Here is a 9,479-nt window from a genome sequence, read left to right as displayed (position 1 = left end):
AGATGGCACCAGTACAGCTGGGAACCTTCGATGCAAGAACACCAAGCGGCTCACGTGAACTGACGCAATGCGCAGACAAAAGCAACAGTTCCAAAGAGTGCTGAACAAAACCGAATTACACAATTGAGAAGGCAGCAAAAAAATATGAAGCGTCTTATACATACAATCATATTCATAAGTGCAGCTACTGCGGAAACAAAGCACATGGTGGAAAAAGTGAATGTCCTGCTAAAGGAAGACAGTGTAAAAAAAACCCGTGCATGCAGTTTGTCACATCACAGATAAAAAGGAAGACGAGCTGTTTATTGATGCAGTAAGGAACTAATCGATGAATGAAACCTCTTATCTTTACAACGATTGACAAACACGGAATGTAACTTGAACACATCCTACAAATACGAGCCTGATTGAAAGAAATAATGATAATCAAATCCTTGATGACAGCAACATTCAATAACACTCACAAAACAATTACTGTATATTGACAATCATGTTACGTTATTTTTAAAATGTTCCCTTTTCTTTTTCATAACTTCTACTTCTCCACTGCGGTACACGGGTATATACCCCGATCTACAATACATACTTTAGCATAGACAAGCCACACGCTGTGGCGCAATTGTAGAGTCTTCTCTAACGCCGACATCGAGGTTCGATTCCCGAGAGGGATGTACTGACTATGTACGCGCTACCGATTCATTTTACCTTCGATCTCCTTGGTTTGGGACATATGAAAAATATTAGGTTAACGCAGAATCATGTTACGTTATTTTTAAAATTTTTCCTTTCTTAGCACAAGCACAGCTGAGAAGCTTCGATGCATGTACTCCATAACGCTAAAAATAACGATTTAATCACACTTTCAATTCCAAGCAAACGGGAACTTTTGTCAATGCATGATTTCCTGGTACATCCATTACACTGATGCACACATCACAGCTACAAAAATGTTAGAGTCGGAATAAAGCGCGTTCCTACGACTGATCATTTCGACTACCCGAGCGAAGCCTTGATAAAAGCATGGTTTTGTGCACACTGAAAAGCAAGCAAAATTAGATGCATTACAGAAAGCGGACTTTGTGGCTCTTACTGGGGATCATTGGACTTCCGTGACCGCTAGTAATTCTAAATACATCTAATTACAAAATGTTCAATGATCACACTGTTTTAGCCTAATGTACAAAATAATTTTGGCTAATGTTACTCAGAGTTTAAAGAGTAAGCTGGTCAAATTACCTTTTATGTTTCTGACTTATTTTTTAAGAAGAAAACTGCACTTTATGTTGAAATTTTGGTTATTATTATTTAAAGACAATACTATTCTGAAAATGTACTTAAAGTACTTAAACTACCACTTTATTTTTAAGTCTGCCCAATTTTAACCAGGGATGATATTTTTGTTTCTGTTTTGAATTCAAATGCAGTTTAAAAGCTTTTTTTCAGAAATTAAAACAGCTTCAGTTTACAATATTCATGTCCATGTCTATTATTTGATTCTGTCGCCCACTAAAACCGTTTTAAATTTAAAAAAAAAAAACATTTGCGATTTGGGGCAAATTTACGTGTGGATTACATACATTAATCAAGATTAATTCTTACACAGCCTCTAATTAATTGGATTAATTTTTTTAATCGAGTCCCACCCCTAATATATATATATGTAGATATATATATATGTAGATTTGTATATGTTGTATATACAGTATGTATATATGTGTGTGTGTATATATACAGTATGTGTATATATGTATATGTATATATGTATGTGTGTATATGTATATATATAACTGTATATATATATGTGTATAGATGTGTATATATATATATATATATATATTTATATATATGTTTATATATGTGTCTGTGTGTGTGTATGTATATATATATATATATATATATATATATATATATATATATATATATATATATATATGCCAGCAACACTCATGACAATGACAAAACAATTACATTGTCAATCATGTTACGCTATTATTAAAATGTTTCCTTTTCTTTTCTCCTGCCAATCGCAGGTATTTTGCTATATATATATATATATATATATATATATATATATAATATAAATAGATAGATATGACAACAACACTCATATCAATGACAAAACAATTACATTAACAATCATCTTATGCGTTATTTTTAAAATGTTTACTTTTCTTTTTCATAACTTCTTTAACACACTACTTCTCCTGGCTGGTATTCTGCTAGTAAATATATATATATATATATATATAGATAGATAGATATGAGAACAACACTCATATCAATGACAAAACAATTACATTAACAACCATGTTACGTTATTTTTAAAATTTTTCCTTTTCTTTTTTGTACCTTCTTTAACACACTACTTCTCCGCTGCAAAGCGCGGGTATTCTGCTAGTATATTAATAAGGACAATGCAACATCCAGATTGTAACTCTTCATCAAAATGCGTGTGTATTTGGAGAAACTCCAGCAAACAATTTAAATCACCTGACATCTAATCATAATATGACTTAGAAAGAGGCTTTGAACACAGTAGCTCACATTAAAACAAAGGTGATCTCCAAACATTGTGGGCTAACTTCTCTACCAAGCAATAATAACATAGCGGACACCTTTGTGGTGTATTTAGAAAAAAACGGCCATCTCTCTTATAATAAATATAACAGATGAATCTGGGGCCTTAGATTAGATTCAATCAATAAGTATGATATGAATCGAGAGAACTGGATTGATTAGAGCAAGTTATTGGAAAGATGAAAGAATCACTACTGGAAGAATATAAAGTGAGGCAATGAAAGCCCTCATAGAGTTCTAAAGTTTTCTATCAGTCCGAGTCCTAATTTTGGTGAAACACATCCCAGATCAATGTGAAAACATGTTAATAATAAAAAACCTTCCATGGTCAGTTAAATATTTAACTAAATTCAGGGTTTAATAAATAGTGATGGCAGGTCTGAAGTTCATGATGTGTTTACTTTAAATCTGTGTCCTGGGAAGCAGGTGGAGAAATGGACAACTCAGACTGCAGCAGGCTAACATTATTTAGAAGAGAGTAGACAATGGGGGATGCGTGAAAAAAAGTAACCAGCTGCTGCAATAAACAACAGTAAGTTATTATTAGTTTATTATTAATATTTTTGAATATCAGTATTTGATCTATTAGTTAAACTTTCACTTTGACAGTTCATATTTACATCTTTATAAATGTATTGTATTGCAGAGAGACCTTTGTTCCCACATTACAGTCCTTGATTTGTCAGATGTCTGTGTTTTTAATTTGTTGCTTAATAAGAAAACACTAAACGGTTTTCCCTGGATTTTGTACATTAAATTTGATTTTAATAATATCTTTCTTCAGTAATATTTTAACCTGGCATACTGAGAACACCTTTCCAGTTTGCTAATATCCCCTTAGTGACATAAAGTAGCACGCTGGAGGCATTGAGTGAAAACATGCCAGAGGTCCACGTTAAAATTTTAAGTTCTTAGGCAGTGCTGAAGCAGTTTGGGACACTTACAAAATATTCTTAAATGGAGATATAGAATCACTGTTTATTAATAAAGTACTGTTCACTGCATGCCTTTTTTGTAGAGTTACATTCAGTTTTGCATTCCTGGCCAGAACACAGCCCTTCAAGTAAACACAGGTAATTATGAATAGAATATAGTAAAGAAAAAAAATAAGGTATTCACAAAATGATGATTTCATTTATTATAAATGCTACACCTAAATTTCACATTTTTACACAAATTACAGCAGTCGCCTGAAAGGGTCCATCATGTCGTGGAATGTGTTGATAATTGGGCTGATTTGGATACTAATAGCAGGGGGCTCTCCACCGCCAGGTAAAAATCCAGATGATCCTCATGGAAGCAGCCCTGAAGGTCAGTTTGATTTTTTTATTTTTTTCTGTTTGCATGTAAATGTACACACTTATCAAACTGTTAAATGACATATTCCAGAGAGGAAAAAAAATCTTCTAAAAGCTAAACAGTTGTTAGAAGTACAAAGAAACTGATATCATCAAACTTCTGCTGTCCCTGGACCATTTGCCTTTAGCTTTAAACATCTTAAAGTATTAAATGCATGAGAAAAGTATACAAAATCCACAATTTCAAGAAAAAAAAATAGTTTATGTTGAGAAGAAATAACTCTACCTTTCTTTAACTTTATAAGGTAAGTGTTATCAACTTCAGGTCAAGTGTAACCTGGGCCAGGTACGAGCTAATGTTGCTGCAGCGTGTACCCACCACAGTAAGGTGCCATAGGCATCAAAGAAACAGGCAGCAGGTAGGAATCTCTGACCATACTTACTTGTTTTTATTATTATTGTCATTTACTCAGAGGTATCTAACTACTTCAACATCAGCATAATGATCAGTTCAAACAATGGTACATATCAAATTCCTCTTGTTAAACAATGGTATTGTCACTACCTATGTGCTGATTGGAAACCAACATCCCCAGAACTTGTCAATTTTCAAAGGAAGAAATTACAAACATGTTCTAAGGAAGCAGGCAGTTCTCGATATCGAAATTATACTTAATCCAAAAAAAAACAACACTAGCTTTAATGTAGTGGCAATTGATGTAACATTAGCCAGCTTTCTGGAAGTTAAAAAAATGTAACTTTCTAAAATGCACCTTCAAGTGCAGAATGAGCTGCTTCTATATCCTTTCGATTTTTTCATTTTTGTGCTCCTGAATGGTGTGGATTTGAAACCATCTCATTAACAGAAAATTATGAGATCATTTGACTATCATCAACATTAATTTCATAATTCACAAAACAGCAATAACCCAAACAGAGCTCTGCTCCATTGAGGAGGTTGTCACTTTGCATTATACTTTAGTGATGTCACATGGTGTGCTCTGTTACACGATACAGTTAAGATTAGAGTTGCGGGTGGAGTTATCTGGTTCAAGTCAAATAAACCAAGTTACTGCTGTCCAGCAGAGCTCTTGAATCACAAAGGTCTGTGAACCAACATTGGTCATCTGGTCACAAACCCACACCGAGTGCGTGATCTGCATATAGAAAGGGATGGCTCTGCTCTCCAGTAAGCACACAGATGCTATAACAGAACTAACAAAATGAATGAAAGCAAGAATGGGTGTTATTCATTTAAAAGTCTTTGAATGTTATTTTAATGTTAATTACTGTTTATCATGTTACTAATACTGTTTACCATTGTTTACTCAATGCTGTTTTATCATGGTTGTGTCCAAATTATTTTGATAACAATATGCTTGCTATGCATGTGAACATTGTCACGCTGTGAGTGTATAAAGATGGTAGCACACTGCATTGGTATCTTCACAAACAATCAGCAGATAATACCCACACCAAAGAGCCTCTTTGTCTGGACACTGTTCAAGGATTGGATGTAGAAAGTACACAGAGGGACTACATAAGAAAGGGCAGAGCAGACTCTTTTTTTCCTTAGGAGACTGCATCTGTTAATGTGGGAAGTGACTTCCTCCACATCTTCAACAACTCTCTGATGGCCAGTGCGATTTTCTATGCTGTGGTGTGGTGGGCTTGTAACATCACTTTAAAAGAGGCCCACCGGATCAACAAGATAATTAAAACAGTAGGGTTAGTTATGGGACCCACACTGGATCCTCTGGAGAGAGTAGAAGAGAAGAGAAGTAAAAACGATTATGCGATTATGAACAACGCTGCACATGGTTTCTCTGACACCCCAACACTGAGGACTTTCAGCCAACGAATCACTCAGTAGAAGTGTGTCAAGAAACATTATGGGGGCTCCTTTACACCAACAGTGATATCTCTGCTTAATACCTCATTTTGACTAAAACTGCCAAGTCAGATGTTTTCTATCTTTTGAATTTTCTTGCTTTATAGTCATTCCGATGTGTGTTCAGATGAAAGTATGTGTGTATTATTTATTTACTTATCTATTTATGTGTTTTTTTATTTAAAGAGCTTCTGTAAAAAGCCAAATTTCCCCCAGGGGACAAATATACACTGTAGGTTGTTCGTTCGTTTGTTCTATCTACTGTAAAAGAGTAAGCAATAAACAACATAAAGGTTTGGGGTTTCCGGCCCCGTATATTGTAATATTTTCCACGTTTTCTCAGGTCAGTGTACATAAAAATGAAATTTCCAGTTGTAAAGAATTCCACGTACAGTCGAAAAAGCTTTGGGGTTTTTCCGGCCCCGTATATTGTCTACACACTTCAGACAATAAAAAAACAGGTCAAAAACAGAAGAAACAAAACATTCATCTGCGCAACGCCATACTAGGCGTCGGCGGCTATTTTATATGGGAGGAGCCGGAAGTGGAGGAATGCTGGGAAGGAGGCATGAGGGATGACGGGACTGCTGACGTCAGGGAAGATGGCGGAGGAAGGGCGGAAGTGGACGTATCGCGTACAGTGCCTTATGGCAGAGCGTCTTTAGTTCTGGAAAATAAAGGAAAAAGGTTAGTACCCCGCCATTCCCCGCCAGCGAACGTCTTTCGAAGTGCTTTAAGGTCCATCCGTGGCCTCCTACTCGCGCATGCGTGACACAGTGCATGACACCCAGAGATGGAGTCGGCAGCTATTTATGGAGGAGGGGCCGGAAGTGGAGGGATGCTGGGAAGGAGCCGTGGTGCACGATGGGATTGATGACGTCAGGAGTAGTGGACGGAGGAAGGGCAGAAGAAGCGTAGTGTGGGAAGTTTGTAGGAGGGAGCTTCATGGCGGCGGTGCGTCTTTTTTTCTGTAAGAAAAAGGAGAAAGGTTAGTACCCCGCCACTCCCTGCTGGCATATGTCTTCCCGAACGTATTAAGGTCCGTCCACGAAGCCCAGAACCGTCAGGTCGGGCGGACCTAACCGAGAGGTCGTGAATACGAGAGAGGGCATCGGCATTGGCCTGAAGGTTGCCGCGACGATAAGTGACGGTGAACTTGCATGGCTGCAAATCCAGAAACCACCTGGGGCCTCATGTATAACGCCGTGCGTGGAACTCGCACTATAACATGGCGTAAGCACAAAAGCCGAAATGTGTTTAGGCACAGAAAAATCCAGATGCAGGAATCTGTGCGTACTCCAACTTCCACGTTCTTCCGTTACATAAATCCCGATCAGCGTGAAAACTAACGCTCGTGCACGCGCATTATGTAACACCCCAAATCCTGCCAGAATGACGCCTATTTGAATATGCAAATCAATATAAATCGCCCTTGAGCGCAGCCTTCTGTGAAAAGACAATGGGAAAAGCACGGGGAAAATATAAGAATTTCAGCGAATACCAAGTGGAGGCAAAGGAAAACATACTATTTGTTCAAATAAGCCGTGGTATAATCAACAAAAGGAAGTTGATCGAGTGACATAGCGTGTTGGAGAAACTTGAAAGCTCACATTCACAAAATCGCACAGTGCCGGAAATAAAAAAGAAGTCACATATCAAAGTCGCCGTGAAAAGCCGAGTTGTAGACCACTGTCTGAGTGTCATATGAAAGCTTATTAGGGTACAGAGAAAAAAGGCACACGGTGGGGAAAAAGCACGAAATGTCCACTTCAATCTCGACATTTCCACTTTAATCACGTAGTTTATTTTGTCATTTAGTAGAATATCATAAACGTCATCTTAAAATCGTTTAATTAACCAGTTTCTCAAATCACATCGTAATTAAAGTAGCACGTTAAATGCTTTGTTTTGTAGTTGATCTTCTACTCGTATGTGATCTGTGTGTGTGAATCACTACTTGCTTCTTAAACTGGCTCTCTTCCTCCAACTGGACACAGAATCCATGACATTCGTGATATTACAGCTCTCTGAATAACTAAAATACTGAGATGTATACGTGATGTCATTTTCATGATGATAGGAGCTAAAGCACATTATTAAACATGTGTTTCATGAGCCTCGTGCTCATGACACAAGCATTTATCTTTTGTCAAATTTGTCGCTGCTTTTAGCTGTGTTGTTATTTTCTCTTCTGTTTTATATTCAATATATATTGGCGTGCCCCAAGAGTCCTTGCTTTTCTTTCCCAAGTAACCGATCGCCACACAATCAGTTCTGTAATAGAAGTTAAGCCATCTGTAAGCTTAGCGCCGATTCTTCAAAACATTTAAAGAACATTGAAATATCTTCGTAGTACATGTTTAATTATTCTATCCTTCACGACACTCCCAGTGAACAATATAGATTATTTAAATGAAGTTAAAGTTTTATGTATATAATTTAACAAACATATTTTGCTGCATTTCACCTTAAAAATGATATTGTCATCATATGTAAATACGCGCTTTATAAAGTGGCCCGGTTGTGAGATATTATAACTGTAGTGCAAGTTTACAGTGGGGTGATTGTACTTATAAGTACAAACCATTCTACAAGGAGCAATTGATTGAGTGCATTTAAAGTTCTTGGGATTAAACTGTTTCTGAACCGCGAGGTCCATACAGGAAAGGCTTTAAAACATTTTGCAGTGGCTGAGGTAGCGTGTCCTTAAAGCTGTATACCGATAATTCTCTTTCCGATCAGCTGCTGCTGTGATTCACACTCAGATACAGTGATATAAAAAGTCCGAGTCGTGCAGTGAGAGTAATATGGAAAAAGATGATCCGCTGTGGCAACTCCTAACGAAGCTGAAAGAAGAAGAAGAAGGAGAAGTGAGAGTAACAACGCTAAAGCAGTTATGGTATTTGGAATACTATGGCTGTTTCCTGGACCATTATATTGTTACGAAGTTAATTACAATCAGATGCATTACACTAATAAACAATATGCGGTTAGTTTCGTGTATTTATAAAGCCGCGTCATGAAAATAATGAGTAATCACACAAGAACAGTACCATTGCTTTGACGCTGGGTGCCGCCAGTTTGCAAAACTGAGCGGAGAACTTGCGTACGACAAGGCATGAGGTACCGTGGAAAAGTGCGTGGCTTTACGCCAAGTGTAGGTTTTATATATCGCGATTTGAACGTGGAAAAGTTCTTACGCAACATTTCTGTGCGTACGCACCGTTTATACATGAGGCCCCTGGTGACTCAGGGATTTGACTCTTTGTGTAGTGACGTCCATTAAAGCGCAGCATGATCAGTCACGAGAGTGAATTCGCGACCCAGCAGGTAGTACCGTAGATGTGTCACCGCCCAATTAATGGCCAAGGCTTCCCTCTCCACTGCCGCATACCTGGTCTCCCGGTCCAACAGTTTCCGGCTTCGGTACATCATGGGGTGCTCTACACCATCGATACTTTGGCTCAGCACGGCGCCTAGGTCTGTGTCCGAAGCATTGGTCTGGAGAAGAAAAGGAAGACCAAAATCAGGGGTTCTCAATACTGGTGCTGACGTTAGGGCCTTTTTTAAGTCACTGAATTCACGTTCTGCCTTGTCGTTCCATACCACGTATAAAGGAGCACCTTTTTTTGTTAAATCGGTCAGGGGTGCTACCCTTTCAGAGAAACAGGGCACGAACCGGCGGTAGTACCCTACTAACCCCAAGAAAGCCT

At 37.8% G+C, this 9,479-nt stretch overlaps 1 long non-coding RNA gene across 1 annotated transcript; it reads left to right on the top strand.

The window, feature by feature from the left end:
• The first annotated feature begins 2,990 nt into the window (after window positions 1-2,990).
• Window positions 2,991-6,254, top strand: LOC120533653. Its single transcript, XR_005634590.1, has 4 exons — window positions 2,991-3,109; window positions 3,596-3,650; window positions 3,761-3,888; window positions 4,181-6,254. It is a non-coding gene; the product is annotated as an uncharacterized LOC120533653 (long non-coding RNA).
• The last annotated feature ends 3,225 nt before the right edge of the window (window positions 6,255-9,479 follow it).

The sequence above is a fragment of the Polypterus senegalus genome, chromosome 8, assembly GCF_016835505.1.
Source record: "Polypterus senegalus isolate Bchr_013 chromosome 8, ASM1683550v1, whole genome shotgun sequence".
NCBI classification, from domain to species: Eukaryota; Metazoa; Chordata; class Cladistia; order Polypteriformes; family Polypteridae; genus Polypterus; species Polypterus senegalus.
Note: the sequence above shows the minus strand (reverse complement) of the source record. Positions and strands in the feature narration are given on the sequence as shown.